The sequence below is a fragment of the Martes martes genome (genome assembly GCF_963455335.1).
Source record: "Martes martes genome assembly, chromosome: 11".
In the NCBI taxonomy this organism is placed as follows: Eukaryota; Metazoa; Chordata; class Mammalia; order Carnivora; family Mustelidae; genus Martes; species Martes martes.
The window spans coordinates 38,800,860-38,811,256 of NC_137899.1; positions in this window are offsets into that span (position 1 = coordinate 38,800,860).

Here is a 10,397-nt window from a genome sequence, read left to right on the forward strand (position 1 = left end):
TCTAATTGAGTGATAAGTATGCTAATTTAAAACCAGGATACTGTTTCCGGTTTCTAGAATTTATTTTAAATGAACATTTTCTAACTTGGAACCATAGGTGGCACTAAAGCATCAAGGAATGGAACCGCTTCCATAATCCTAGGTTGGCAGGGATTATGAATGGACAACTCAGCCACCATTTTATAGCAGGCAAGCTATATTTCTAGAAAAAAATCCTTCCTGTTCTTAACATTAGAAGACCAAGTGGCTTCTCCTGATATAGATGGGACATGCATTAAATACTGCTTGCCTTGACTTAGTTTAAAATGAAAATCTGATAGTTGGCTTTCCCTCTGTAACTTCCTTCAGTGATGACAGTAGAAAATGGTTTTACCATCCCCAATTTATGGTTGGAAGATAGGAAGAGAAGAGAAGCAATAGGAAGCATTTGTGTACCACAAAATCCTAACCCTTACTACCTTGCCACTTACAATAAAACTCCATTAGATTCAAAGAACATAGGAATTGAGTCTACCCATTAAAACTGCTTTACATTAGTTTAAACAAGTACCCACTGCTTCAGAGATCATCCAGAGTCACATTAAATACACACACATCCTTCAGCTGGGTCTTCTTGTTTCTATATAAATAAAGATCTTACTGACAACATTCTGGGAGCAGCTTGGTATTAGAGATATAAGTTAAAATTCTGGGTACCCAATTCTAGAACTTTCAAGAACACTGCCTTATATTTTCCCGTCTGCAGATAGGGTAGTTTACAGGTCTCCCTCACTGCAATGGAAACATTGCCTGAATACATATAAATATGTATATAGATGTTTATATATTAAAAGAAATATATTTATATGCATATATGCGTATGCATTATACACATAGCGAGAGAGATATACTCCTTTTGATTATAGTTTGTTGATTCTGCTTAAAAGATTTCCACTTTTTCTAGTTTCCTTCTGAAAACTGAAAACCACCTGAGCACTGAACAAATTTAACAGTTGATTAAACAGTTCCACAACTGTTTAATTCCAGAAAGTTTAGGGGTCTTCCTTGGGGACATTGTAAATAGACACATGGCTTCATAAAGCCTCTCATACAATTTCACAAGACAGTCTTTGCTGGATTGGCTGAGAGGAAGCTGAGAGAGACACAGACATTTACTCACCAGTTAATACCATTGGATGGGGGACCTAACTTCCCTGAGACTCAGTTTGTTCATCTATAAAAGTAGGGATAATGTTATTCTGATTATTAAGGGAGTTATTCTGATTAAGGGATGATCATGATTATTAAGGGAGAAAAGTTCATAAAGTTATTCTGATGATTAAGGGAGAAAGTTATTCTGATGATTAAGGGAGAAAAATATATATTTTATACATATATATATATATATACACACACACACACACTTGCCTTTTTAAAATCAAAATATAGCTGACACACAGTGTTATATTAGTTTCTTTGAGGTATACAACATAGTGATCTAACAACTCTGTAGGTTATGCTATGCTCACTACAAGTGTAGCTACCCTCTGTCACCATACAATGCTTTTGTAGTATCACTTACTATATTCTTCACACTGTGCTTTTCATTCTCATGTCTTATTCATTCTATAACTGGAAGCTTGTACCTTCTACTCCCCTTCACTTCTTGCCCATTTTCTTCCCCAAAAGTTTCCACTTGGTCATTTGTTTTGGTTTTTAGATTCCACATATAAGTGAAATCATATGGTATTCATCTTTGAGTTATTTCACTTAGCCAATACTCTGTAGGTCCATCCATTTTGTTGCAAATGGCAAGATCTCATTCTTTTTTCACTGAGTAATATGCAAATGTACATATATGTACACACACAGACACACACATGCCCCATGTCTTCTTTATCCATTCATCCATGGATGGACACTTGATCCATTCATCTATGGGTTGCTTCCATATCTTTGCTATTATAAATAATGGTGCAATAAACATAGGGGTGCATATATCTTTTTGAATTAGTGTTTTCATTTTCTTTGGGTAAATACCCAGTAGTGGAATTACTGGATTGTATGGCATTTCTATTTTTAATTTTTGAGGAATCACCTACTGATTTCCACAGTGGCTACACCAATTTACACTTGCACCAATGAGCATGAGTGTTTCTTTTGCTTCACATACTCTCCAACACTTGTTATTTCTCATCTTTCTGATACTAGCCTTTCTGACAGGTGTATGGTGATACCTCGTGGTGGTTTTGCTTTGAATTTGGAGGGGAAATATATTTTAAGTAGGTAGCAGAAGTTGGCAGCTCTTGCAACAATAAATTAATAAAGTGAATCTATGAAAGACCTCTTCCTCAGGTTAATCTTGTGGATCCCAGTTTGGTGTTTCAATTCAATTTCAAATCAATTTAGTTCAATTCACTTCAATGGCATAAACTTTTAGCCATAAGAAGCAAGACCCCAGTTATTTTATATCCATATATATCTATATTTATATTATGTCTATATATAAATATACATATTTATATCTATATATATTATATCTATATTTATATAATGAATACTTTATATTCACTAGCCCTCTGACTAACCTTGCAGTTGCCTTGGTAGCCAACAGCCCATCCTGTCTTGGTGACAGAAGCTTCTTTACTCCAGGTTTCACCCTTCTTCCTTCTTCTATAGTCCAGTAGGAGAAATGGCCAGGCCATTAAAGCCAAATATCTATATATTCTAATGAAGAAAGAAAATTCTGGGTTTCAGCAATGAAATTTTGTTTTATATATCTTATTGCTGTGCTCTGAATCTTGATGTCCTTCTGTCTTGAACACAGTTCCTCTCAGGTGGCCAGAACAACATAGTTAGTTCAGAATCCTCCATTTGGGGAGCCCTGCATGCCCAGAGGCACCAGCTGACACAAATATCCCCTGTTCACACTCTCTGATTTCTACCTTTATGGGATCCAGTTTGGGAGCAGGGAGAAAAGAATTAAAGGCAGGAATGAAAACAAGGAGAAATGAAATCAGAAAAAAAAAAAAAAAAAAAAAAAAGGAGGAAAACCAGGAGGAAAGGGACAAAGAAAATGGAGAAAAAGAAAGGAAGGTAAATGAAAAGGACATAACAATGTTGAACAAATGGAATTCCAGTCAAATAAATGATTTAGAGTGTTAGATTCTCCTTATGTGTTTTTATTTTTGTTATTGTAAACATATATATAAAGCAGTACAACTTTATGCAAAGTAAAAAGAAAAAATGTAAGCCTCTCCACTCACTACTCCTTTCCTCTTTCCAATGGTTGCTAACCATCATAGTTTAGTATATTTCCTACTGAATCTTCTCTTCACATAAAGAAATAAAATTTTTTATTCACATAAAGAATCATAGCAGGGCGCCTGGGTGGCTCAGTGGGTTAAAGCCTCTGCCTTCGGCTCAGGTCATGATCCCAGGGTCCTGGGATCGAGCCCCGCATCAGGCTCTCTGCTCTGCGGGGAGCCTGCTTCCTCCTCTCTCTCTGCCTGCCTCTCTGCCTACTTGTGATCTCTGTCTGTCAAATAAATAAATAAATTCTTTAAAAAAAAAAAAAAGAATCATAGCATAAAACTAACCTGTGATATATTGTTTTCCAGCTAATAATATGTACAGGACTTTCCCCCATGCATTACATATAGATTTATCTCTTGCCTTTTAATAGCCACAGAGTACCCAAACTCTATTTGGCCAGGATTTACTTGGTCACGTACTTGACAAGTGCTTAGGCTGGTTTCTTGTTCTCTTCCTTTAAGCAGATAATCTAAAAAGGAAAAATAATCCAAAAATGTTCTAAAAACATTTGAACATTTTAGTGGCATAGTAAGTTTTTGGCAACACTATAGTGTGTATGATTACTTATCAGTGCCTCCACTAAGTAGTGGGCATAAAAATGATAAGGGTACAAGTGAGGTGACATGCTGAGTTCTCAAATGTGTAAACAAACCTTTTATGTCTAGTTCCTGCTTTAGTTATTTAAGCAAAGGCAGCAGTTTGGTGAAGATTTGGATCTGACAGTATCTGTCTGCTAAGAAGATATAGATATTTTTAGTAAGTTAATAAAATCATAGGCTGTAGAATTTAAAGAAATTAAAGAGCTTGTTTGGTCCTACCCTCTCACATTAGAGATTAGACAACTGTGGCTCTGCACAAAAAAACAGTGTTTGGTTTTGCCTGGACATATCCAATAGTATTTTGCTAATATCATTTCTAGGTTCCATTTATTTATTTAAAATAAATTTCATCCATTGTCTTACAGGGGTAAGTGGACATATGACAAGGGCTCCAACCAAGTTCTGTGGGTAGCACTATGGGCCTACATAAGAGTCTTGGGTGTTTACTGGGGCAGCTGCATGGCAGAGGTAATATTGTCACTGATAATCTTAACAAATAAACAGTAATTTTCCAGAAGGACAAGGGATATATCATGGAGGTTTTCCATGTACAGTCATGATATATCTTATCATGGGACATTTATTGAGAGATTTTTGAGAGTAGACAGTTTAAAACAATGCAGTTTTAAGTGACTATCTTTGTCTATCAACATTATGACTGTTTGGCAGGTTAGTCTCTACTACTGAGGGCCTGAAGCTAAGAATCAGAACTCCCAGTTGCTAAATTTCTTAAAATGAAAAACCATAAAGTTAAAAAATTAAATTAAAAAATATTAAGTTACATGTTAATTAGACTAATAAAATTTCACTAAAATAGAACTGAGACAATGTGGTTTTAGGTGGTGGTCACTATAAATCCAGGAACCTCCTTCACTAGGGACAAAAATATATAGCATCACCCTCTTTCTTAGATATTTATGGATACACAATGATAAAACTTGTGTCTAATTTCTTTCTCTCACTGCCTTTTTAAAGTGTGCCCAGATTAACCTTAATGTTTCTTTCTGAGGCACCTGGGTGGCTCAGCCAGTTAAGTGTCTGCTTTCAGTTTAAGTCATAATCCCAGAGTCAGGATCAAGCCCTGCATCAGGCTCCCTGCTCAGGAGGGAGTTTGCTTCTTTTCTCCCTCTGCCCCTACTCCCACCTAAAGGTGGAAGAGTAGGAGGCTCACTGGCAAGTGTTACCTTTAGTCAGGAATACAGCCAGAAAGGTTACTTTGCAAAGAGGAGGCCAGGGTGGGAAGCAAGATGACTGAGGAGTAGGAGACTGAAATATCAGGTTCCAGGAGTTCAGCTAGATAGTTATCAAACCATTCTGAACACCGACAAACTCAACAAGAGATAGAAGAGAAGAAGAGCAGCAATTCTAGGAATGGAAAAATCAACCACTTTCTGGAAGGTAGGATGTGCAGAGAAGTGAATCCGAGGGATATACAGGAAGACAGACAGGGTGGGGGGCTCCTGGCAAGTGAGGGAGCAGCCAAGCGCAAAATGGGAAATTTTAGAAGTCTGCTCCACTGAGGGACTTTGCTCCAGAGGCTAAGTGGGGTTGAAGCCCTCTCAGGGACAGTGTGGTCTCGGGACCCATGGGGTCACAAAAAGACCAGGGGTGTCTGAGTGTGGCAGAGCTCCCAGGTATCGGAGCGGGGAAGCTGCCTGCAGAGATGGAGCCGAGAAGTGGGCTCTCAGCTCAGGATTACCTTAAACCGTGATCCAAAGCACAGTCAGGCCACTGTTCTTCGAGCAGGGACTCCACAAGTGGCAGATCCAGAAAGACCCCTCCCCCCTGCTCTGGGAGGAGTGGCATGGGAGTGTGCTGCAGGAACCTTCTGGGTTTGGAGACTCCAAACGAGGCTGTGCTCCAGAGATGGAAATGCTCAGTCACAGACTGGGTGAGTTGCGAGTGTGGCTGGAGACCAGGGAGACGGGAGAGATTGACTGATTTTCTCTAAGGGTGCACTGAGGAGTGGGGCCCTGAACTCTCGGCTCCTACAGGGCCAGAGATTGGGAGGTCGCCATTTTCATTCCCATCCTCTAATGCTCTATGGAAAGTGTTCAGGTAACAAGAGCTCCTGAGAGCAAACCTGAGCAGATTACTTAGCTTGGCCCCTGGCAAGGGTGGTGCAATTCCACCTTGGGCAAAGACATTGGAGAATCACCACAACAGGCCCCTCCCCCAGAAGATCAGCAAGGACATCCAGCCAAGACCAAGTTCATGGATCAACAAGAACTGCAGAACTCCAGAGTTAGGGGAAAGCAACACATAGAATTCATGGCTTTTTGGGGCACCTGTGTGGCTCAGTTGTTAAGCATCTGCCTTCGGCTTAGGTCATGATCCCAGGGTCCTGGGATCGATCACCACATTGGGCTCCACACTCAGCGGGAAGCCTGCTTCTCCCTCCCCCATTCCCCCTGCTGTGTTCCCTCTCTCACTGTGTCTCTCTCTGTCAAATAAATAACTAAAATCTTTAAAAAAAAATTCATGGCTTTTTCCCCATGATCCTTTAGTCTTCCAAAATTAAATCTTTTAAATTTTATTTTTTTCTTATTCTATTTTTAAAAATTTTCCTCTAACCTATTTTAACATAACTATTTTTTCTTATCAATACCTTTTTTAAAATCTTTTTTAAAATTTTCATTGTTATAGGGGCACCTGGGTGGCTCAGTGGGTTAAGCCTCTGCCTTTGGCTTAGGTCATGGTCTCAGGGTCCTGGGGTTGAGCTCCACATTGGGCTCTCTGCTTGGTGGAGAGCCTGCTTCCCCCTCTCCCTCTGCCTGTCTCTCTGCCTACTTCTGATCTCTATCTGTCAAATAAATAAATAAAAAATCTTTAAAAAGTTCTCATTGTTATATTAATATTTTATCCCTTCATTATATTTATTTTTTGTATACATATAGGGTTTTTTTTCTTTAAAATTTTGGAATACAATTTCTTCTAATAGATCAAACTATACCCTAAATCTAGTGCATGGGTTTATTCTAGTCTCCAACCTGATCACATTCTTTCCTCTTTTTTTCTCTTTTTTTCCACCAGCTTCTTATCAATTCCTTCTTTAGAATCTTTTTAGACTTTCATCTTTACAATCATATTCCATCCCTTCATCATGTTTACCCATGTATATATTTTTTTTCTTTAAAATATTGGGAGGTAGTTTTTTTTTCTAAAAGACCAAAATACACCCAAAATCAAGTGTGTGGCTCAGTTCTATTCACCAGTCTAATATATATATTCCTTCCCCCTCTCCCCCTCTTTATTATCCCCCCTGGTTTTGGTCTCTTCTGATTTGGTTAGTGTATATTTTCTGGGGTCATTGCTATCCATTTAGTATTTTGTTCTCTCATTCATCTATTCTCATCTGGATAAATGACAAGGTGGAAAAACTCACCACAGGGAAAAAAAAAAAAAAGAACAAGAGGCAGTACCAATGGCTAGGGACCTAATCAATATGGACATTAGTAATATGTCAGAACTAGAGTTCAGAATGATGATTATCAAGGTGCTAGCTGGGCTCGAAAAAAAGCATGGAGATACCAGAGAATCCCTTTCTGGAGAAATAAAAGACTAAAATCAAAACTAGTTGAAATTTAAAAAGCTATTAATGAGGTGCAATAAAAAATGGAGGCTCTTACTGCTAGGATAAATGAGGCAGAAGAGAGAATTAATGATATAGAAGACCAAATGATGGAGAATAAAGAAGTTGAGCAAAAGAGAGACAAACAACTATTGGACCACCAGGGGAGAATTTGGGAGATAAGTGATACCATAAGATGAAACAATATTGGAATAATTGGGACCCCAGAAGAAGAAAGAGAGAGAGAGGCAGAAGGTATATTGGAGCATATTACAGAGACATTCCCTAATTTGGCAAAGGGAACAAGCATCAAAATCCAGAAGGCACTCAGAACCCTGCTCAAAATCAGTAAAAATAGGTCCACACCCTGTCATCTAATAGTAAAACTTACAAGTCTCAGTGGCAAAGAGAAAATCCTGAAAGCAGCTCAGGACAAGAGGTCTGTAACATCCAACAGTAGAAATACTAGATTGGCAGCAGACCTATCCACAGAGACCTGGCAGGCCAGAAAGGACTGGCATGATATATTCAGAGCACTAAATGAGAAAAATATACAGTTAAGAATACTATATCCAGCTAGGCTGTCATTGAAAATAGAAGGAGAGATAGAAAGCTTCCAGGACAAACAAAAACTAAAAGAATTTGCAAACACCAAACCAGCCCTACAGGAAATATTGAAAGGGGTCCTGTAAGCAAAGAGAGAGCTTTAAAGTAACAGACCAGGAAGGAATAGAGACAATAAACAGTAACAGTCACCTTACAGGCAATACAGTGGCTGTAATACTAATACTAATACTAAATTCATATCTTTTAATAGCTACCCTGAATGTAAATGGGCTAAATGCCCCAATCAAAAGACACAGGGTATCAGAATGGATTAAAAAGAAAACAAAACAAAACAGATAAAAAAAAAAAAAACCCAAGAACCATTGATATGCTGTCTACACAAAACTCATTTTAGACCCAAAGACACCTCCAGATTTAAAGTTGAGGGGGTGGAAAACAATTTACTGTGCTAATGGACATCAAAAGAAAATGGGGGTGGCAATCCTTATATCAGATCAATTAGATTTTAAACCAAAGACTATAATGAGAGATGAGGAAGGACACTATATCATACTTAAGGGTCTCTACAACAAGAAGACCTAACAATTTTAAATATCTATGCCCCTAACATGGGAGCAGCCAATTATACAAATCAATTAATAACAAAATCAAAGAAACACATCAACAATAATACAATAATAGTAGGGGACTTTAACACTCCCCTCACTGAAATGGACAGATCATCTAAGCAAAAGATCAACAAGGAAATAAAGGCCTTAAATGACACATTGGACCAGATGGACGTCACAGATATATTTAGAACATTCCATCCCAAAACAACAGAATACACATTCTTCTCTAGCGCACATGGAACATTCTGCAGAATAGATCACATCCTGGGTCACAAATCAGGTCTCAACCTGCATATTTTCAGAGCACAATTCTTTGAAACTAGAACTCAATCACAAGAGGAAAGTTGGAAAGAACTCAAATACATGAAGGCTAAAGGGCATCCTCCTAAACAATGAATGGGTCAACCAGGAAATTAAAGAATTAAAGAAGAACTTTAAAAATTCATGGAAAGAAAAGAAAATGAAAACACAACTGTTCAAAATCTTTGGGACACAGCAAAGGTGGTCCTGAGAGGAAAGTATATAGCAATACAAGCCTTTCTCAAGAAACAAGAAAGGTCTCAAGTAAAAAAAGTTTCTTCCCAAGTTCTTTTGCTTAACCTTCCTTGGCTTCTCTTTAATTTCCTAAAGATGGTCTTTCCAAGGGTGTTTCCCTCCTTTCTGGCTCTTGATCTCATCCTCTTGCATCCATTTCCATTTGTTCATTTCCATAAAAAACTTCAATTTTATTTGGATGTCTACTCTTCCTCCACCCAGCCATGTTCTTCTGGGAGTGTTGACTCCATCTCCAGGGGCTTAAATTCACATACTGTACTAATCTAATCTCCTACCTCTTGCCAGTAATTCCTTTAGGAGAGGACATTTCACATAGCCAAGGAAAAACTACTGAAATTCTGGTGGAGGCTGCTGGGGAAAAGTTTCTTTATACATAAAAAAATGACCTAGGAAAAGGTGTTTTTTTTTTTCCATGTTCTGGATTGTGTGATGTCTAGATATAATTTCTGCAACTGCTGCAGCCATCTGTAACCATGAGAGCAGAGTGAAGAAATGGAAAATGTTCTTGATGATACTGTTGAGTCATTAAATGAACCAATCCTGGAGTCTACCTTGCATTTGAACTTCCCGTCATTTGGGATAATAAATTATTCTAAGTCAGTTTTAGTCAGAGTTTTCTATTATTTGCTGCCAAAGGCATTGTATATAAAAATGATTCAAATTTTATTTCTTAAACCCAGGCCTCTCCTCAAAGTTCTCATGTTGGATATGCAACTGTTTATCAGGGATTTCTATTTGGAATCCTACACTAGTCCTGACAAGTGATCTGTGAGCCATAAGCTAATTATTTTATAATAAGGATAAAATTTTGTAGTTACAGTCAGACCCTGATAACTTTTTTCTTTTTTAAACAAAATAGTTTGACAGGATCTCAGTGAACTTTAGGAAAAATAGCTCCCAAAGTTCTCAAGTGCCCTGAGAATCAGTTTTAGAGGAACTTGGTTATTGGAAACACAGTAATTTATTTGCCTCCTATAAATGGAGTCTTCATTAAATATACAGAGGACAGGTAATCTAATTCAGCACAGTTCAAAAAACGCTTATTGTCTGTGTTCTAAAGTACTTAAGCTGGGATGGACGCCATATGGGACACTCAGAAAAGCATGCTATCATGGGGGTCTCTGAAGTCCCCACCTCCTGGGACAACTGCTTTATGTAGAATTGAAGGGACTACTCTGAAGCTTCAGAAACCTACTCTCA